Source organism: Carex rostrata, chromosome 26 (assembly GCF_964058835.1).
Source record: "Carex rostrata chromosome 26, lpCarRost1.2, whole genome shotgun sequence".
NCBI lineage: Eukaryota > Viridiplantae > Streptophyta > Magnoliopsida > Poales > Cyperaceae > Carex > Carex rostrata.
Genome location: NC_135943.1, coordinates 6,690,700 through 6,708,965, shown reverse-complemented (window position 1 = coordinate 6,708,965; position 18,266 = coordinate 6,690,700). Strand labels below are relative to the sequence as shown.

At 33.1% G+C, this 18,266-nt stretch overlaps 1 long non-coding RNA gene across 1 annotated transcript; it reads left to right on the top strand.

Moving 5' to 3' along the window:
• The first annotated feature begins 6,609 nt into the window (after positions 1-6,609).
• On the top strand, positions 6,610-7,425 carry LOC144544327 (uncharacterized). The gene is made up of 3 exons (XR_013508203.1): positions 6,610-6,671; positions 7,169-7,247; positions 7,340-7,425. It is a non-coding gene; the product is annotated as an uncharacterized LOC144544327 (long non-coding RNA).
• Positions 7,426-18,266: the final 10,841 nt, after the last annotated feature.

Below are 18,266 nucleotides of genomic sequence, written 5' to 3'. Positions count from 1 at the left end.
ATCTTACCATGTAGGGACACTACTAGAATGCTCTAAACTCCATCAATTGTTGTATTTCGGTTGTAAATGCTATATTATCTTGCCAAATAGATGCACTATTAGTGTGCCCCAAACACCTTCAGTTGGAGTGTTGTATTAGGGTTGTAAATGCCCTATTATCTTACCATTTGAAGAGACTACTAGAGTGCTCCAAAAATATTCAATTGGAGTGTTGTATTAGGGTTGTAAATGCTGTATTTTCTTGCCATATAGAGACACGACAGGAGTACTCCAAACACCAACAATTGGAGTGTTGTATAAGGGTTGTAAACGCCCAATTATCTTGCCATCTGGAGACCCCACAAGAGTGCTATAAACACCTTAATTTGGAGTGTTGTATTAGGGTTGTAAATGCCCTATTATCTTGCCATCTGGAGACCCTACTAGAGTGCTCCAAACACCTTCAATTGGAGTGTTGTCTTAGGGTTGTAAATACCCTATTATCTTGTAATTTGGAGACACTACTAGAGTGCTCCAAACACTTACAATTGGAATGTTGTACGAGGGTTGTAAATGCCCAATTATCTAAACTAACATAGATAAAGAGAAGTTCCAAGCCGAGCCTCTTCTTTCCCAGCCCTCGAATCAAAGTGGAGAAGAATGGTGGTCTCTCAGAGGTGGCCTCCCCAAAGGGGAGATCCCCCAAAAGGAAAGATAACCTTCCTCCTGCTGCCTTCCTCTCATTTATAGTTATTTTTTTACTTGGGGAGCAAGCAACCAAGGATGGAAGGTGAATCAATGAAGATCTCATGAGATATGGCAATAAATTTCAGCTGATGCCTTACTAAAAAGGTTTCTGTGACTTGCACATTATAAATTCTGATTTATAACCTTCCTAGAATTGTAGATCTCGTTATCCTCTTTCCAACAAGCTTTTATTTACCTAAAACGGAGTTCGTATGACCAAGATATGGCAAAAATACAAAAAGATATCGAAAGCTGGAATTTCCATATTTGCGCTGTCTGCTTTCTACGCGGCCCTCGTGCTGCCTCTGTTTCTACTGTGAGTCAAACTTCAAATAGACATAACTCATTATCTGTAACTCTGTTTCGGAAAGCTGGCGAGAAGATCTATAATTTGCTCCATTTCCTGTAATTTAAATAGACTTCGGGAGTAACTTGATTCTTGGTATAATTCTAAACTAAATTAAACTAAATTAACCTAAATGCATGAAAATTGGTTAAGTTATTGATATAAAACCCTAGGCAAAAGTATATATAATTGGTGCTCATCAAATTCTCCCAAGCTTAAACCTTGCTTGTCCCCAAGCGAAATCCAAACCTAGGCATCGGGTCAGTATCTAGACTTACCAAAGTTCCATTTAAATTCCTAAATGCGAAAGCTAATCATTTGAACTTATAAATATTTCATTCTTCTACCAAAATTATGCCCTCATTTTGTGGTGATTTTCCTTTTCTCGTCCCCCCCAAGCTTGAAATCGGCTTAGGTTAGAAAGTCGCATACTTCATGTGTTGATATATGCAAAAGTTTTGGAAAGTTTTCGAGCTCAAAGGCATCCCGTCGAATTGTGCCAGTACTCTTTTTTTATTTTTTATTTATTTTGGGAGACGAGCTCAAAGGCGCCCAGTAGGACTTATTGCCAGTACTCTTATTTTCTCCATCTTTTCATTTGTTTCATCATTTTTATTCATTTGCATATATCATGAATACACACATCCAATGGTATTCTTTCATACCAATGGATATCCCAATCTTTCTTTTATTTGAAATGCCAATTCCCTATTTTAAAAGACATAAGTTGGTTTCAAAATGCTTTTTCAATAAAATTCAATTTTTCATTTTTTTTCAAAATCTCAAAACATCTCATCATATACAATTCTATGATTAAACACGGGGTTAATTCTAATTTTTCAAAATCATCCAAATCACAACCAAATTTTTTCAAACAAGTCCTTAATCCTAGCAATCACACAAATTGATCACCTAAAAATGCAAATTTAAAAATAAAATAAAAATAATATAAACATGAGTTTTATACTTTATGCATTTTCAGACAATGAAGTCCAATTATGCAAGACTCTATTTTTCATAACCTCGTAAAACATCTTGACAAATTTGCAATCTCAAGCAATTAAGTTCAAAATCACAAATTCTATTCAAGGTCAAGTAAAAATCAAGGTTATAAATTCTAAAAAGTTTGAAAAATAAACAAAAAAATAAAATAAATATGTCCTAAATGCAGATACAATTTTCTTCTATTCCACCCCCCAAGCCTGAATGAAGCATTGTCCTCAAGGCTTGAATTCATACAAGAAAAAAGAAAATAGAAGAAAATATGGAAACTTACAAGACATGGAGCGAGGGGTGAGGCGGGGGATGATTGGCGAGGGCAATTGCCTCATTTTCGCCAATGTGTTTCCTGTGAAAATAAGAAAAAGTAAGATACAAATTAAAATCTAGAATTTAAATAAAGTAAGCAAAAATCCATAAAATAAATGATGCCGTCCCTGGCAACGGCGCCAAAAAATTGTTTACACAAAAATGTATGCACAAAGTTTCAGTACAGTAAACTATACCTTTTAACCTTAAATACACTTTCGAGTCAGATTGCAAGTGCACAATCCTATTGTGTAGTATATTATCAGGTATCGATCACAGGGACGGTTCAAATCTAAACTGGACTCTACCTAAATTAATTAAAAACCTGAAGTTTGAAGAGATTGATTTGGGATATCTATATTCCTAACAATTCAATGACAATGATTAAAAACATAAAGTAGATTTAAATTTGGTTTTAATTTAATAATAAAAAGGCATTTCCAGGGTTTCTGATTTCATCTTCAATTCTGCCTCTCGGTACCTGACGCGGGCCGTGTATTCTCATACGTGAGGCGCGTGGCCCTTGAGTTAATACAACAACTGTATGTTTCTGTGTCAAAAGCTATGCGTAGGGTTCTATTGACCGTACCTGATGTTCCTAAACCTCAACTCTCATTTGTTGGCTTAATAAACTCGGTAACGGAATTGCCCTCTTAGGTTTCTAAACCTCAACTCTCGTTTATTGGTATTCTACCTAAGTTATTTGTCCGGTTTACTAAAGGTATCCACCATCTCTCGATGTATGGAAAGTTCGCCTCTCAGTTACTAATTGGTCTCGCCTCTCAGCTCACAAACCAACCTCATATACTTAGTCTGGTTGAGAAAAAGATCAAGGACAAAATACAATAAAGATACTTAAGTTCATCTAACAGTAAATCAAGAATAATTCAAATAATTTGAACTAAGCAATTAAAATACTACACAAGCAAGCAAAACACAAACTTTAACACAGATTCAAACAACTTGCATATAAAACAGAGTATTCGACTACATCATAACCCTAGAAACTAAAAATTCTAAACTAACATAGATAAAGAGAAAGCAAAACAAAATAGAAAGAAGAAAGAAATGATAAAACTCTAAGAAGACAAGTTCCAAGCTGAGCCTTTTCTTTCCCAGCCCTCGAATCAAAGTGGAGAAGAATGGTGGTCTCTCAGAGATGGCCTCCCCAAAGGCTCTCCTCCAAAAGGAAAGATAGCCTTCCTCCTGTTGCCTTCCTCTCATTTATAGCTATTTTTTTTACTTGGGGAGCAAGCAACCAAGGATGGAAGGTGAATCAATGAAGATCTCATGAGATATGGCAATAAATTTCAGCTGATGCCTTACTAAAAAGGTTCCTATGACTTGCACATTATAAATTCTGATTTATAACCTTCCTAGAATTGTAGATCTCGTTATCCTCTTTCCAACAAGCTTTTATTTACCTAAAACGGAGTTCGTATGACCAAGATATGGCAAAAATACGAAAAGATGTCAAAAGTTGGAATTTCCATATTTGTGCTGTCTGCTTTCTACGCGGCCCGCGTGGAGTCTGCGCGGCCCGCGTGCTGCCTCTGTTTCTGCTGTGAGCTAAACTTCGAATGGGCATAACTCATTATTTGTAACTCTGTTTTCAATGTTCTACTACTTTTCGGAAAGCTTGCGAGAAGATCTATAATTTGCTCTATTTCCTATAATTTAAATAGACTTTGGCAGTAACTTGATTCCTGGTATAATTCTAAACTAAATTAACATAAATGCATGAAAATTGGTCAAGTTATTGATATAAAACCCTAGGCAAAAGTATACATAATTGGTTCTCATCAATAAGGCATAAAATCTCAGTAAGAATTCAGATCGTAGTTCAAAGATAATTATAAATGAACAACTAGATTAAACTCATAAGAATTCAAGATTACATGTCTTCATCCTAGAAAAATGTTGCTTAGCCTCTCATGGCGGGTTCAACAACAAAATAGACAAAATACATAAAGGAAGAGAGCAATAAAGAGAGATGGAGGGAGAAACACCTATGCTGCCCCTTATCTCATGTACGCCGTCTTTACGTATCGTCTCTTCTTCCTTTTCTAATGAAGACTTTGTTATTCCTTATTTATTTCTCCTTTGCATAGCCTCCACTAGAGTGAAACCCTAGTTCTAAGTGCTCTCAGATGTGTGTATTCTTCTATGATTCGAGAGAGAGATCTTTCCCATGCGTCCATTTGCTTAAATAGGTCTTGATTGGCAAGTTAGATCTGTAACTGTTGTTCTGGCAGTTTCTGCGTGCGGATGCCTGAATAGAATGCAGTTTGGCTGAGATTTGCATGGGCGTTTTAACCATCTGCGATAGCTTTTCTAGGTAGCATGCGGATGGAGGCATCCGTGCGGGTGAGGCTGAGATGTCAGAATTACGTGTTTTATGGCTGTTTTTGCTCCAATATCATTGAAAATCTGCAATTCTCTAAAATTAAGTGAAATAACAAAAAAAATATGATTCTCTATAAAATAAGCAATTGTAACTCGATAAATGACAATAATTTAGGCTAAGTGATAGGGACAATAATGACTTATTTGACCCCTATTAGTTAGCTAGGGTTTTTGGTAAATTTTTTTTTGAGATTTAATTATTCTGTAGAGGGATCCCACTTGATTATTTTACTATTTAATAAAATTGTTGTTTTTTAGTGATCCAGAATTATCTAAAAGTAGCAGTTTTGTAAATTACTTAATAAATAGTAAAAAAAATTCATAAAAATATAACATTTGATTTTGAAGCACATTTTAATAAAGATTACATGTTTAATGGTTTGGATCGACTGTTTGGACTTTAAATATCGCAAAACAAAGTTGTGGTAAGATGTTGTAACTTTCACATGTTGTAAGTGGATCCCTCCTCTATTCTGTAACGTGAAATATATATGCAAGCAATACTTTGCCTCACCGGAATATATATTGTTTCAAGATTTCTATCAATTCAAGAGATCATGTAGTTGCAAAGTCCAAATCACCAAAGTCAAAAGTAGCTCAGTCAAAAGCACCAAGTCAACATCCCTTGGACTTGATTGAGGTAAGTCCACGTTACTTTACAATTCAACTAATTCTTATTTGGTTCAATGGACTTCTGATTTAATTAAATATTTTCTGCTTCATTACATCTGCATGCAGGAGATTAGGAGATGCACTGTCAGCATAAACTATGGTCAGGGACCAGTCGTTGTTGCAAAAGGGCTTGTTTTTTCCCTCACTGAGGGTCAATCATGTTCTGGTGATGCGCCCCTACCAGGGATGCTGTCGGAGTTGAAATCCAATGGCCCAAGTTGGGGATCAGTCTTGTAGAGGTCAAATTAATAAATTATTTACTAAATATTCTTATTAACGTGATCACACTTTTCATTTGTTTAACTATGTACGTAATCGGTTCTTGTAGGAATGGATGGTAGGTGCTAATGGACGACGATTACCGTTGGTCACCGTGGAAGTGTTGGAACAGCTTGGAGATGCGTTTATAGAGCTCCATGAGGAATATCTTCGGACCCCCTTAATAAATGGAGATAGTTGGATATTCCATATCATGCAAGAGCAAACTAGGATTGAGGGCTTCCTAGTCTCATTGGGGTTTAGGGAACTGAGGGATTTCATGACTTGGCGGCCATTGGACTTGTCTATTATCCAATTCTATTCGCTGTGAGTCTTTATTTTTATTTAAACATATTTATTCTCTTAACAGTTCACTCCTTCCTCCTCTAGTCTGACAATCATTATTTTCAGCTATTGCATGACTATTGTTCCTCCTGGTGAGAAAGACAACACGTCCATTGGACATATGGATGTTGATATGATATGCACAACGACGATTAAACACGATAACCGACTATCACTGGAGTACTACACCGAAACCTTGCTGAGGTCCAGGGAGAAGAAAATGATCTTTGCACCATACCACGAGAAGTAATACCATAGAGGTCACACTCATATATTTTTTCCTTAAATCACAAGTCCTTATTGATTTATTACTATTACTGTACTTGTAGGGATCATTGGGTACTGCTTGTCATACTTCCAAGTAAGGATGTGGTCCTTTGCATCGACTCTCATATTATGTAGGGCGGGGTTTTCGCAATTGAATCTCATTTGCGAAAGTGAGCAAAATTCTTGTAATGTAATACACCAATTAATAATCTGATCTATGTGATAAATTCCTAAGATAAGTACCACACTGACCTTTATTAATTGTAGGGCTTATGTCCAATATCTACAGCGGAGTGGACAGCAATCGGGGAGGAGAAGAACTTGTCAATGGTCAATGTTTCAGGTATTAAAAAATTATATGGAGTATTTCATTTTAATTTATTTTAAGTTCAAACATAAATGAAACATTAAGGAACCACCACTACAGAAAGTAGTTGAACACTAGATAGCTATATTTGTAAATGCCATACCCCTTGACCAGTACATGCATGCCAATGAAAATTGTGGTGTACTTAGTTTACATCATTAGCCCCTTATTGTGTGGCTTAGTTATTGCTACCTTATTATATGTACTTTTGGAGTTTAGACTCACAGAAGCTTGGTTTATAGCTTGGTTGCTGTGCTTATTATGTAGTTACTTTGGTGGTTTTTAATTATAAATGACATGCTGGTTGTTTTTTGGTACTGCATATCTAAACTTATATGCTTTCGTATAACTCATCCCGTAATTATGGTTTCATGATGAATAGAACGGGCCTCGGCCCTTTTCAAAAAAGAAAAATAAGATCAAACATAATTGCAATAGTAAAATAGAATTTTGTTTTCCAACTTTTTTTTCAGGGCCCACAGCAAGTGTGGATACTACGTGATGAAGAATATAGATTACATCATCCGTGAAATCGCAAGTGATTTTCAAGAGGTATGTCAATTAGTTTATATCTTGCACTGATTTTAAGTTCTTAATTAATTATAAATGCACTGTTATTAATATGTTTTCGTTTAAATATGCAGTCTTCGCTACCACACATTTCATACATTTATGTAGAATTGCACGAGGTTTGTGTCCGATGGTGCAGGTGCTTCTTGGAATGGCAACTTCCATTTTATGGGGAGGATATATATTTATAAAAACTTTGGGTACATATATATGATGTACATTTTTGTGGGTACTAGTTAGCTAGAACTATTAATGGTTGTGTTTTGAAAGATCCATTTGGTATGTCCTCGGGGTTGTCTTAATTTGTTGCAACAAAACAGATGTGTTAATAAATGATGGTACTTGGGTTAATTTAGTGTTGTACTGTTCACTATATATGTTTGTTGGTCTTTTATATTAATTATCTTGCTTAATTTGCTTCATGTTATTTGTATTCAATTTGGTGCTATATATGTAGATCTAGAGAGAGATTATATATATATATATATAGAGAGAGAGTGTGACTAATGTGAATTCGTAAGCATATGGCCCGATATGCATACGGTCCAAATTTGAAATTTCAAAATCTAAAACGTCGATCCGAACCGTTCATCTTGTTCTCCATATTAATATGTGCTTGGACACCAAATTTTACATTTTTCTGAATTTTTTTCCTATTTATTAAGCCACTTTAAAAATTGGTGATCCAACGGTGGCTTAACAAAACAGTAAAATCAGCAGCCACCGTTGGATCAGTAATTTTCAAAGTCGCTTAATAAATAGTAAAAAAATTCAGAAAAATATAAAATTTGGTCTCCAAGCACATATTAATATGGAGAACAAGATGAACGGTTCGAATCGACATTTTGGATTTTGAAATTTCAAATTTGGACCGTTTGCATATCGGGCCATATGCATACGAATGCACATTAGTCACTCTCTCTCTCTCTATATATATATAGATATATCTATATATATATAGGAAATTGCTAATATGTTATGCGTAGTATAGAGGGCCTCCGTGCAACGGCTCAATATTTGACTTTTCAAAACCCTAACGGTCGATCTGAACCGTTCATCTTGTTCTCTATATTAATATGTGTTTGGAGACCAAATTTTACATTTTTTGGAATTTTTTTACTATTTTTTTAGATTTATTGAAAATCGTTGTTTTGAGCAAATCTGGACCATAAAAAAACAGTGATTTTCAATAAATCTAAAAAAATTACAAAAAATATAAAATTTGGTCTCCAAACACATATTAATATGCAGAACAAGATAAATGATTTGGATCGACATTTTGGATTTTGAAATTTCAAATTTGGACCGTTTGCATGGAGACCATCAATGCTACGCATAGCATGCTAGCAGGTTCCTATATATATATATATATAGAGTTAGGCTGGGGTGCTATGGATAGCATAGTGCCCTCTATGCTACGGCTCAATATTCGAGTTTTCAAAATCCAAACGGTCGATCCGAACCGTTCATCTTATTCTACATATTAATATCTGCTTGGAGACCAAATTTTACATTTTTCTGAATTTTTTTACTATTTATTAAGTATTTTACAAAATTGTTGATCCAACGGTGGCTGCACAAAACAGTAAAACCGTTGGATTAGCGATTTTCAAAGTGGCTTAATAAATAGTAAAAAAATTCAGAAAAATATAAAATTTGGTCTCCAAGCAGATATTAATATGGAGAATAAGATGAACGGTTCGGATCGACCGTTTGAATTTTGAAAACTCGAATATTGAGCCGTAGCATAGAGGCCACTATGCTATCCATAGCACCCCAGCCTAACTCTATATATATATATATAGAGGAGGGTTCAAATGCACCCAAATTTTTGTGCACCCAAATGCACCCTATTCTTTTTCTCCGTTCGCAAAGTCCAAATAGTAAATCCGAACCGTTAGATGCGATCTATATATTAATATGTGCTTGGAGACCAAATTTTACATTTTTTGAAATTTTTTTACTATTTATTAGGCCACTTTGAAAATCGCTGATCCAATAGTCCAGAAAATGTAAAATCAGCGATTTTCAAAATGGCTTAATAAATAGTAAAAAAATTCCAAAAAATGTAAAATTTGGTCTCCAAGCACATCTTAATATATAGATCGCATCTAATGGTTCGGATTGACTATTCGGACTTTGAAAACGGAGAAAAAGGATTTGAAAGATAGGGTGCATTTGGGTGCACAAAAATTTGGGTGCATTTGAACCCTCCTCATATATATATATATAAATGGAGGTTTTCCCCTAATACATGCATATATAATTAAATATATAAAAAAAAATCACCAACGGTCCAGTGTAATAACAGATGGCAAACTACAATATCCAAACGCCAACTTATACACATCCGATGGTGTTAATACACTTTTGCTAATGGATAATAACACCCAGAGATGATGGAGTTTCCATTTTAACGGCATAATTAATGGCCGAGAATCTAATATTTCCGTCGGTCCCTAATTTCTAACCGATTGCGTTGGAGCTTAACGCCATCGGCTCGAACCGTTGGCGTATGGGTACACATTTTCTATTGGAGCGATATACATCAGTTCGAAACCCGATGGCGGAACGCAGATTTCAACCGATATAAAAGGATTTTTTTGTAGTAGTGTACAACATAGAGCTTCAATTGAAATGTTTTGTGGATTTCAAGGTTGGGTTAGAGATAATTAATCATTTAGAAACCTAGCTATTTTATTCATTTAATTTGTCGGATGATATATCAATCTTAGATCTTAGGATGATCGATGCTGGTCGGACTCAGTCGCAGTCGACCTTCAGAAAGGAATGAGAAGCCCATATATATGCTAAGTTTAAAAAGGTTGAGATTGCCAATGGGCTCAGTCTCATTGGGAAATGATATATTAATGGAGAGAGAATTTGATAGTTAAGTGGCTGTGAGATGGAGAAAGATTTTTTTATCTTTTCTAAGTAATGCTTTGAATCACATGTATGTTTTGTTCAAGATTATATATTAAGCTCTAGCTAGTAGATATAATATACATCCAAGAAAGAATGCATCTTGTCTATAACTAGACCAAAGAATTAATAATGATGCATGTTATGGGTTCTATACCCGTACGATGTCTGCAAACATACACAACACCAAACACATGCATTTTAATTATTACCATGGAGACTCTTGGAAAGCACCCGATAAATAAATTCATTGAGTTAGTATCAATTAAAACGAATTTATATTAATTGCATGTATAATATGCAAAAATTAATCATGATGTTTGTCAACTGAGCATATATATGGCATAAAACGAATATTTTTCATAATACATCCATGCTTGCAATTTATTTAATTTGTTCTTCGATAATTTTCTCAAAGTGCATGCCGCCGGTTTATTAATCTGTAAAATAAACTAAACTAATAAATGCAAGCAATGTAAATTATGAATTATTTGCTTAATTATCACCATATTGAAAAAAATGACATGTTATGCTCTCAATAATATCTCAATATTGCATCATATATATATGGAACCAAACAAATATCATGTGGTTTCAACTTAATTTGCATCATATAATATATAGAGCTATAGCCTTGCCATTCCCAAAGATCCAACTGTATAGTACTTGTATATTATTAGAGAGAGAAATCAAATTTTAGTTTCTTTTTATTGAGGCAATTGAGGTAGTACGTATTAGATGACCCACACTATATCGATCTCAAGATATATGGTACATTCTTCTCACAATCGATTATTAAATGAAAAAAGTAGGATGACTCTATGAGCAAAGCAAAAGTCGTACATATTCCTTCTCTATTTTCAGTCAATCTATATGTACAATAATTACACACACACACATAGAGAAAGAGAGAGGTGAATCTAAAAGATTTCACATGCATGTGTCATCCTACGTAAGCTGTTTTATTATACATATTACACATAAACTCAATCTTAACAACACGTGAAATTTCATTTTTTTTTTCTAATTTATGCAATAGAAAAAGTAATATTAATTGAACTGGAGTAGATTTTAGTATTCTTTTTATATAGATATATAGGATGGAGGTCTAACCTACTAACTTCTATATACATCTGTAATTATAATGAAAGATTTCTCCTATTCGGTTTTCCAATGCATGATCTCTCACAACAGAGACATTTTTTTTTTGTCACTAGACTTAGAGTCTGTTTGGTCGTTTACTGTGTGTGTAGGAAAAAAAATCACTCAAACTTCGCGAAAATCAGTCCACACGCATAGTATTTCGTCCATTCAAAAATTTCCATTGCCGTTCCCTTTAGACGGCCGAAGGCCCTTAATGTTTGTTCTTGAGTAGGTTTTAAATATATCACAAAAACTGAATTAATTGTTCATTAAGAGGTGAAGGTACGCAGGAACTAGCTATACAAACGGTTATAGATTAATTATTCTGTTATGACGTTAATGTATAATATATATATATATATATATATATATATATAGGATTTGGCTAATATGCTATGGGTAGCTAAGAGGCCTCCCGTGCTACGGCTCAATATTCGACTTTTCAAAATCCTAACGGTCGATCCGAACCGTTCATCTTGTTCTCCATATTAATATGTGTTTGGAGACCAAATTTTACATTTTTTGTAAATTTTTTACTATTTTTTTAGATTTATTGAATATCGCTGTTTTTATGGTCCAGATTTGTCTGAAAAACAGCGATTTTCAATAAATCTAAAAAAATAGTAAAAAATTTCCAAAAAATGTAAAATTTGGTCTCCAAGCACATATTAATATGGAGAATAAGATGAACGGTTCGGATCGACCGTTAGGATTTGAAAACTTGAATATTGAGCCGTAGCACGGGAGGCCTCTTAGCTACCCATAGCACCGTAGCCAAGTCCTATATATATATATATATATGAGGAAGGTTCAAATGCACCCAAATTTTTGTGCATCCAAATGCACCCTATCCTTTTTCTCCATTTTCAAAGTCCGAATAGTAAATCCAAACAGTTAGATGCGATCTATATATTAAGATGTGCTTGGAGACCAAATTTTACATTTTTTTTGAATTTTTTTTACTATTTATTAAGCCACTTTGAAAATCGCTGATCCAATGGTCCAGAAAATATAAAATCAGCGATTTTCAAAGTGGCTTAATAAATAGTAAAAAAATTCCAAAAAATGTAAAATTTGGTCTCCAAGTACATCTTAATATATAGTTCGCATCTAACGGTTCGGATTTACTATTTGGACTTTAAAAACGGAGAAAAAGGATTTGAAAGATAGGGTGCATTTGGATGCACAAAAATTTGAGTGCATTTGAACCCTCCTCTATATATATATATATATGAGGAGTGATTCAATTACACTTTTTTGGTGCACTCTCTATTTATAAAGTTTTCAAAATTCAAATAGTTGATTCAAACCGTTCAACATAATGGATATATTAAAATGTGCTTGTAGATTAAATTTTACATTTTTTCAAATTTATTTTATTATTTATTAAGTATTTAACAAAATCGCTATATACAGACCATTGAATTTTTGTACCCATCTTAATAAATAGTAAAAAAGTTCAAAAAAAAATGTAAAATTTGATCTGCAAACACATTTTAATATATCCATCATGTTGAACGGTTTGAATCGACTATTTTGACTTTAAAAATATAGAATGTAATCCAGTGTCACCAAAAAATAGTGTAATTGAATCCCTCCTCTTTCTCTCTCTCTCTATATAGCTCCTTATATGTCATGATAAATTGAGTGGCGGCTTGCTAGAAATTTTAATAAAAAAAAAAAAATTACATGATAATGATAAATTTGTCTTATGATATTTTTTTAAATCCATCATGAGTTCACCACATATTTTTTACATTGCAAATTAACCATAGAAGATTTTTAACAATTGATGTGACAGGAAGAAATTATGTCACATGCATAGTCAAAGAGGACTAATCATAAAATGAGCAATATTACTTTTGAAAAGTTATTAACATTTTTGTATCAAAATTTCGAATTTTGCTATACTATATGTATCCTATTACACTATCTATTCTAATAGACTTGGGATAATCTATACACAACATGATTTATCATTTTTCCTTCGTAGAGTAAAATCATGCATGATTGATTCTTCTATTCCTTATTTTATAGCGCAAGTACAATTAACACGAGTAGATCTAGGGTGTTCCTAAGTTCACCAAGCTCTCTTGTGAACTCAACTCTAAAATCGTTTGAATTGCCTTCAAACGACGAATCCAAACCGTTAAAATCCTTCTACTTTACGAGTGATGCGTATATATGTGAAAATTTTAAAATTTTGAATTAATTTTGTATAGAGTCAAGTGGTCAAAATTAGAAAAGTTTATAAATTAATTTTAATGCATTCATTTTTTGGACGTCTTTTGACCACTTGACTCTATACAAAATTAATTCGAAATTTTAAAATGTTTGCATGTAGATGCATCACTCGTAAGGTAGAATGATTTCAATGGTTTGGATTCGCTGTTTGAAACCAATTCGATAGGTTTTAGAGTTGAGTTCACAAGAGGGCTTGGTAAACTTAGGAACACCCTAGTTCTACTCCAATTAACACATATATATGGATCATGCACCACGCTAAAAAATGCTATTATATATTTAATATGTATAGTGTGTGGAATTAAGGAGCAGCAATTAAGATAGAAAGTGTTGTGTATATATATATATATATATATAGTGGATGTAACAACGAAACAAGCTAGCTAGCTAGCGTTGTTTCCAGTATGTAGTACCTCACAACAATAAGAAGAAAAAGGTTAATTTGTGAATAGATATGTTAGTTTGTTTGGTTTCTCTCTCTAATAAGTGCTATTATTTTATTGGGGATGATAAGGCTCTGTGATACCAAGTTCAAATCATGATTTGCTAATTAAGCATTATATAATTTACACATTCAACTGAATGATTGAGTATCTAGTACGTACGTTTATAAATAATTACCAGCGTGATTAATTGTTAGAACCTTAGCTTTGATATCCAACTTTTGAATTCTTCCATTCAAGGGAAAAAAAATCACAAACAGAGAAATATTTATTAAGAATAGATTTATCAACTAAACTATCTATGTACACTTATAAAATTTGCACATTTTCTTTTTCTCTAGACATTTTGCACTAATCAAACAAGATTAACTCAACCAAGAATTAAACACAAATTACATATATGCACTGTGTGATGTTAACACATGTTTCAGTATTGTGGAGGCATATAAAAAAAAGGAGCATTAATTGTATGGTACTTAATTACGAAGAAACTAAGAAAAAGATTCGTAGCTAGTTTGCACTAAGCTATATATATAATACCCTAAGCAATATACTCTAAAAATCAAAACCTAAACTAAACTCTAAAAATCTAAACTCTGAACTACTCTATATATCACTACTACAAAAAATATTTTTCCCATCGCCTCTTTACCATCGGATGTACATGTGCTTCCGCACAGATGGTGTACGTCACAAGTAGCAGCGCTGTAATTACGTTGAACTTTTTACCATCAGTTGGCGTTTAAAAATCCGATGGCGCTAACGACCTCCTCTTGTCTATTAGCTATTTTTTACTCAACCGTTGATTTTGATTGACTCTTCCACATCGGTTGGGCTATTAATCTGATGATGTAGATTTGGTGATATTTACCATCCGTGATGTAGATGAGCCGCCAGCATTAGTTTGATCAATACCAATTGCATTCCTTGTTGAACGGATGACAATGTTCTCAACTGTGTTCCTTATGATGTTGTGTCACTAAGTTTGGAGCTATACTCGGCAACTATAATGAGATAATTATTTACTAACATACATATATAATATCAACTCAAAAATATCTAATTAAATAATAAGGATTAACGTACGGGCTCCTGAAATTTTTGTTATAATTTGTTAACATAAAAAATTCATAATTAAAGTACCAAGATTAAAATATCACTAGCTAAATTAAAAACAATAGATACTCATTGTTATCATAAGTTTATAATCAAGATTAAGATTAAAAATACTCATTGTTACAAAGATTAATTAAAGTACCAATTAGTTCATAATCAATAAATACCCATTGTTATCATAAGTTCATACATATAATTAAAAACAAATAGGTTACTATGTACATAAAAAGTTAAATTAAAATAGATCCAATTAAGGAATGCACCTAGTGGTATAATAATTAATATTACCAAATTAATTAACATCCAAAATATATCTCAATAGGTACTACAAAACATCCAAAACAACCATAAATGCACAAAACATCAAGCATCTGAGACAACCATCCAACCAGTAAAATTCCAAAGTCTTCAGACAACAACATTTATATCGACCAAGCATCGCATATATAAATAGCCAATCCCGATCGCTATAGCCCAATTCTGTTGTTGGAGTTATCATTCTACTATACAGATCAGAACAAGTGGTCGATATAATAAAGTACCTAAAATTTCTCAAATTTCCTTTTACCAAACATGAGATACCGTATCACTCGTTGTACCATGATATCAAACCTCCAACATTGAACCTCAACCATCTCGAGATTTCTTCTGTCAGATGCTTCAACCAGCGGGACTAGAACTATAGTTATTTGCCATTCATCATATCATCGGCACAAAATTGCAACAAAAAATTGATCAATTGATAACTTGATCTTTATACTTTAAACTTTCTTAAAAAAACTTCAAACAAGAAATTAAAAATGAAGAGAAGCTATGTATTTGGACCTAGCTATTGGTATTAATTAATTTTACCAAATTAGCATCCAAATTAAATAGATCCACATGTTATATTACAAAACATCCATAACATTCATAACATCCATATCCAAATTAAACATCCAAAATATCAAGAACATCCATACACATCTATATATAAACTAGCTATATCCATACATGTTATACACTAGCTACATCCATACACATCCAAATTAAATAGATCCACAGGTTATATTACAAAACATTCATAACATCCATATCCAAATTAAACATCCAAAACATCAAGAAGATCCATACACATCCATATATAAACTAGCTATATCAATACAGGTTATAAACTAGCTACATCCATACACATCCAAATTAAATAGATCCACAGGTTATATTACAAAACATTCATAACATCCATATCCAAATTAAACATCCAAAACATCAAGAACATCCATACACATCTATATATAAACTAGCTATATCAATACAGGTTATAAACTAGCTACATCCATACACATCCAAATTAAATAGATCCACAGGTTATATTACAAAACATCCATATCCAAATTAAACATCCAAAACATCAAGAACATCCATACACATCCATATATAAACTAGCTATAGCTGGAAGAGTGCTCTACAGGTGGAATTGCAAAGTCTTCCAATAACCCAAATAGGAATATCTACCAAATAGCATGTTTAGAAATATCTAATCCCGATCGAAAATACCCACTTCCAGTATTGAAAACATCAGTGTACATTATGACGATTAGCAGTTTCCAGATATGTTTCGTAGTTCCTACAGTTTCTCAGTTCCCTGTTACCAAACATGAGATACTGTATCACTCGTTTTACGATGGTATCAAACTTCGTAAATTTAACCTCAACCAACCATCTTGAGGCTTCTTGTGTCAGATGCTTCAACCAGCTGGACTGGAACTTTAGCATTTTGCCCTGATGGTTGATAATCCTGATAACAAAACTGCAACAAATAATTTCTCCATTGATAACTAGATCTTTACTTTAAACTTTCTTTAAAAAAAACCTTTGAAACATCAAATTAAAAATGATGAGAAGCTAGCTATGTATTTGGAAAAAAAAAACTTACACAAAACTGATGTTGTACCACTGTAAGCTTGATCAAATTTGGACAACTCTCGAAGATCCAAGCTTGCATGTCCAAATGTGAATAAGAACAGAGGGAAATAGTGAGAAGCGTCCAGTTCTCAAATCTGGGGTGATTTTTCGGTAACTCGCCAAAAAGCAGTGCCTACATATGTCTAGAAATTGTATAGGGACAAAATTGTAATTAATAAAAACTACAAGTTAGTTAGATATTACCTTTCTATTATGCTTCTAAGTATTGTATCCCGCTGGTTATAAATACTAGATGATTGTAACAATTGACAAGCTAATGAAATACAATCATTCATAATCAATCTCTCTCTCTCTCTCTCTCTCTAGACTTACCTCTCTCATTTCTGATTACCTTTTAATATATATATATATATATAGAGAGAGAGAGAGAGAGAGAGATAGGCTAATGTGCTTTCAATACCATATGGGCCGAAATACACACGGTCCAAATTTGAAATTTCAAAATCCATAAAGTCGATCTAAACCGTTCATCTTGTTCTCCACATTAATATGTGCTTGGAGACCAAATTTTACATTTTTCTGAATTTTTTTACTATTTATTAAGCCACTTTGAAAATTGTTGTTACAACGGCACCGTTGGATTAGCGATTTTCAAAGTGGCTTAATAAATAGTAAAAAAAATCAGAAAAATGTAAAATTTGGTCTCCAAGCACATATTAATGTGGAGAACAAGATGAACGGTTTAGATCGACTTTATGGATTTTGAAATTTCAAATTTGGACCATGTGTATTTCGGCCCATATGCTACCGAAAGCATATTAGCCGATATATATATATATATATATATATATATAGAGGAGGGATCCAATTACACTCTTTTTTGGTGACACCGGATTACACCCAATGTTTTCAAAGTCCAAACAATCGATCCAAACCATTCAACATGATGGATATGTTAAAATGTGCTTGCGGATCAAATTTTACATTTTTCTGATTTTTTTTACTATTTATTAAGATGGGTACAAAATTCAATGGTCTAAATATAGCGATTTTGTTAAATACTTAATAAATAGTAAAAAAATTCCAAAAAACGTAAAATATTATCTCCAAGCACATTTTAACATATCCATCATGTTGAACGGTTTGGATCGATTGTTTGGACTTTGAAAACTTTGAAATGGAGAGTGTAATTTGGTGTCACCAAAAAAGGGTGTAATTGGATCCCTTC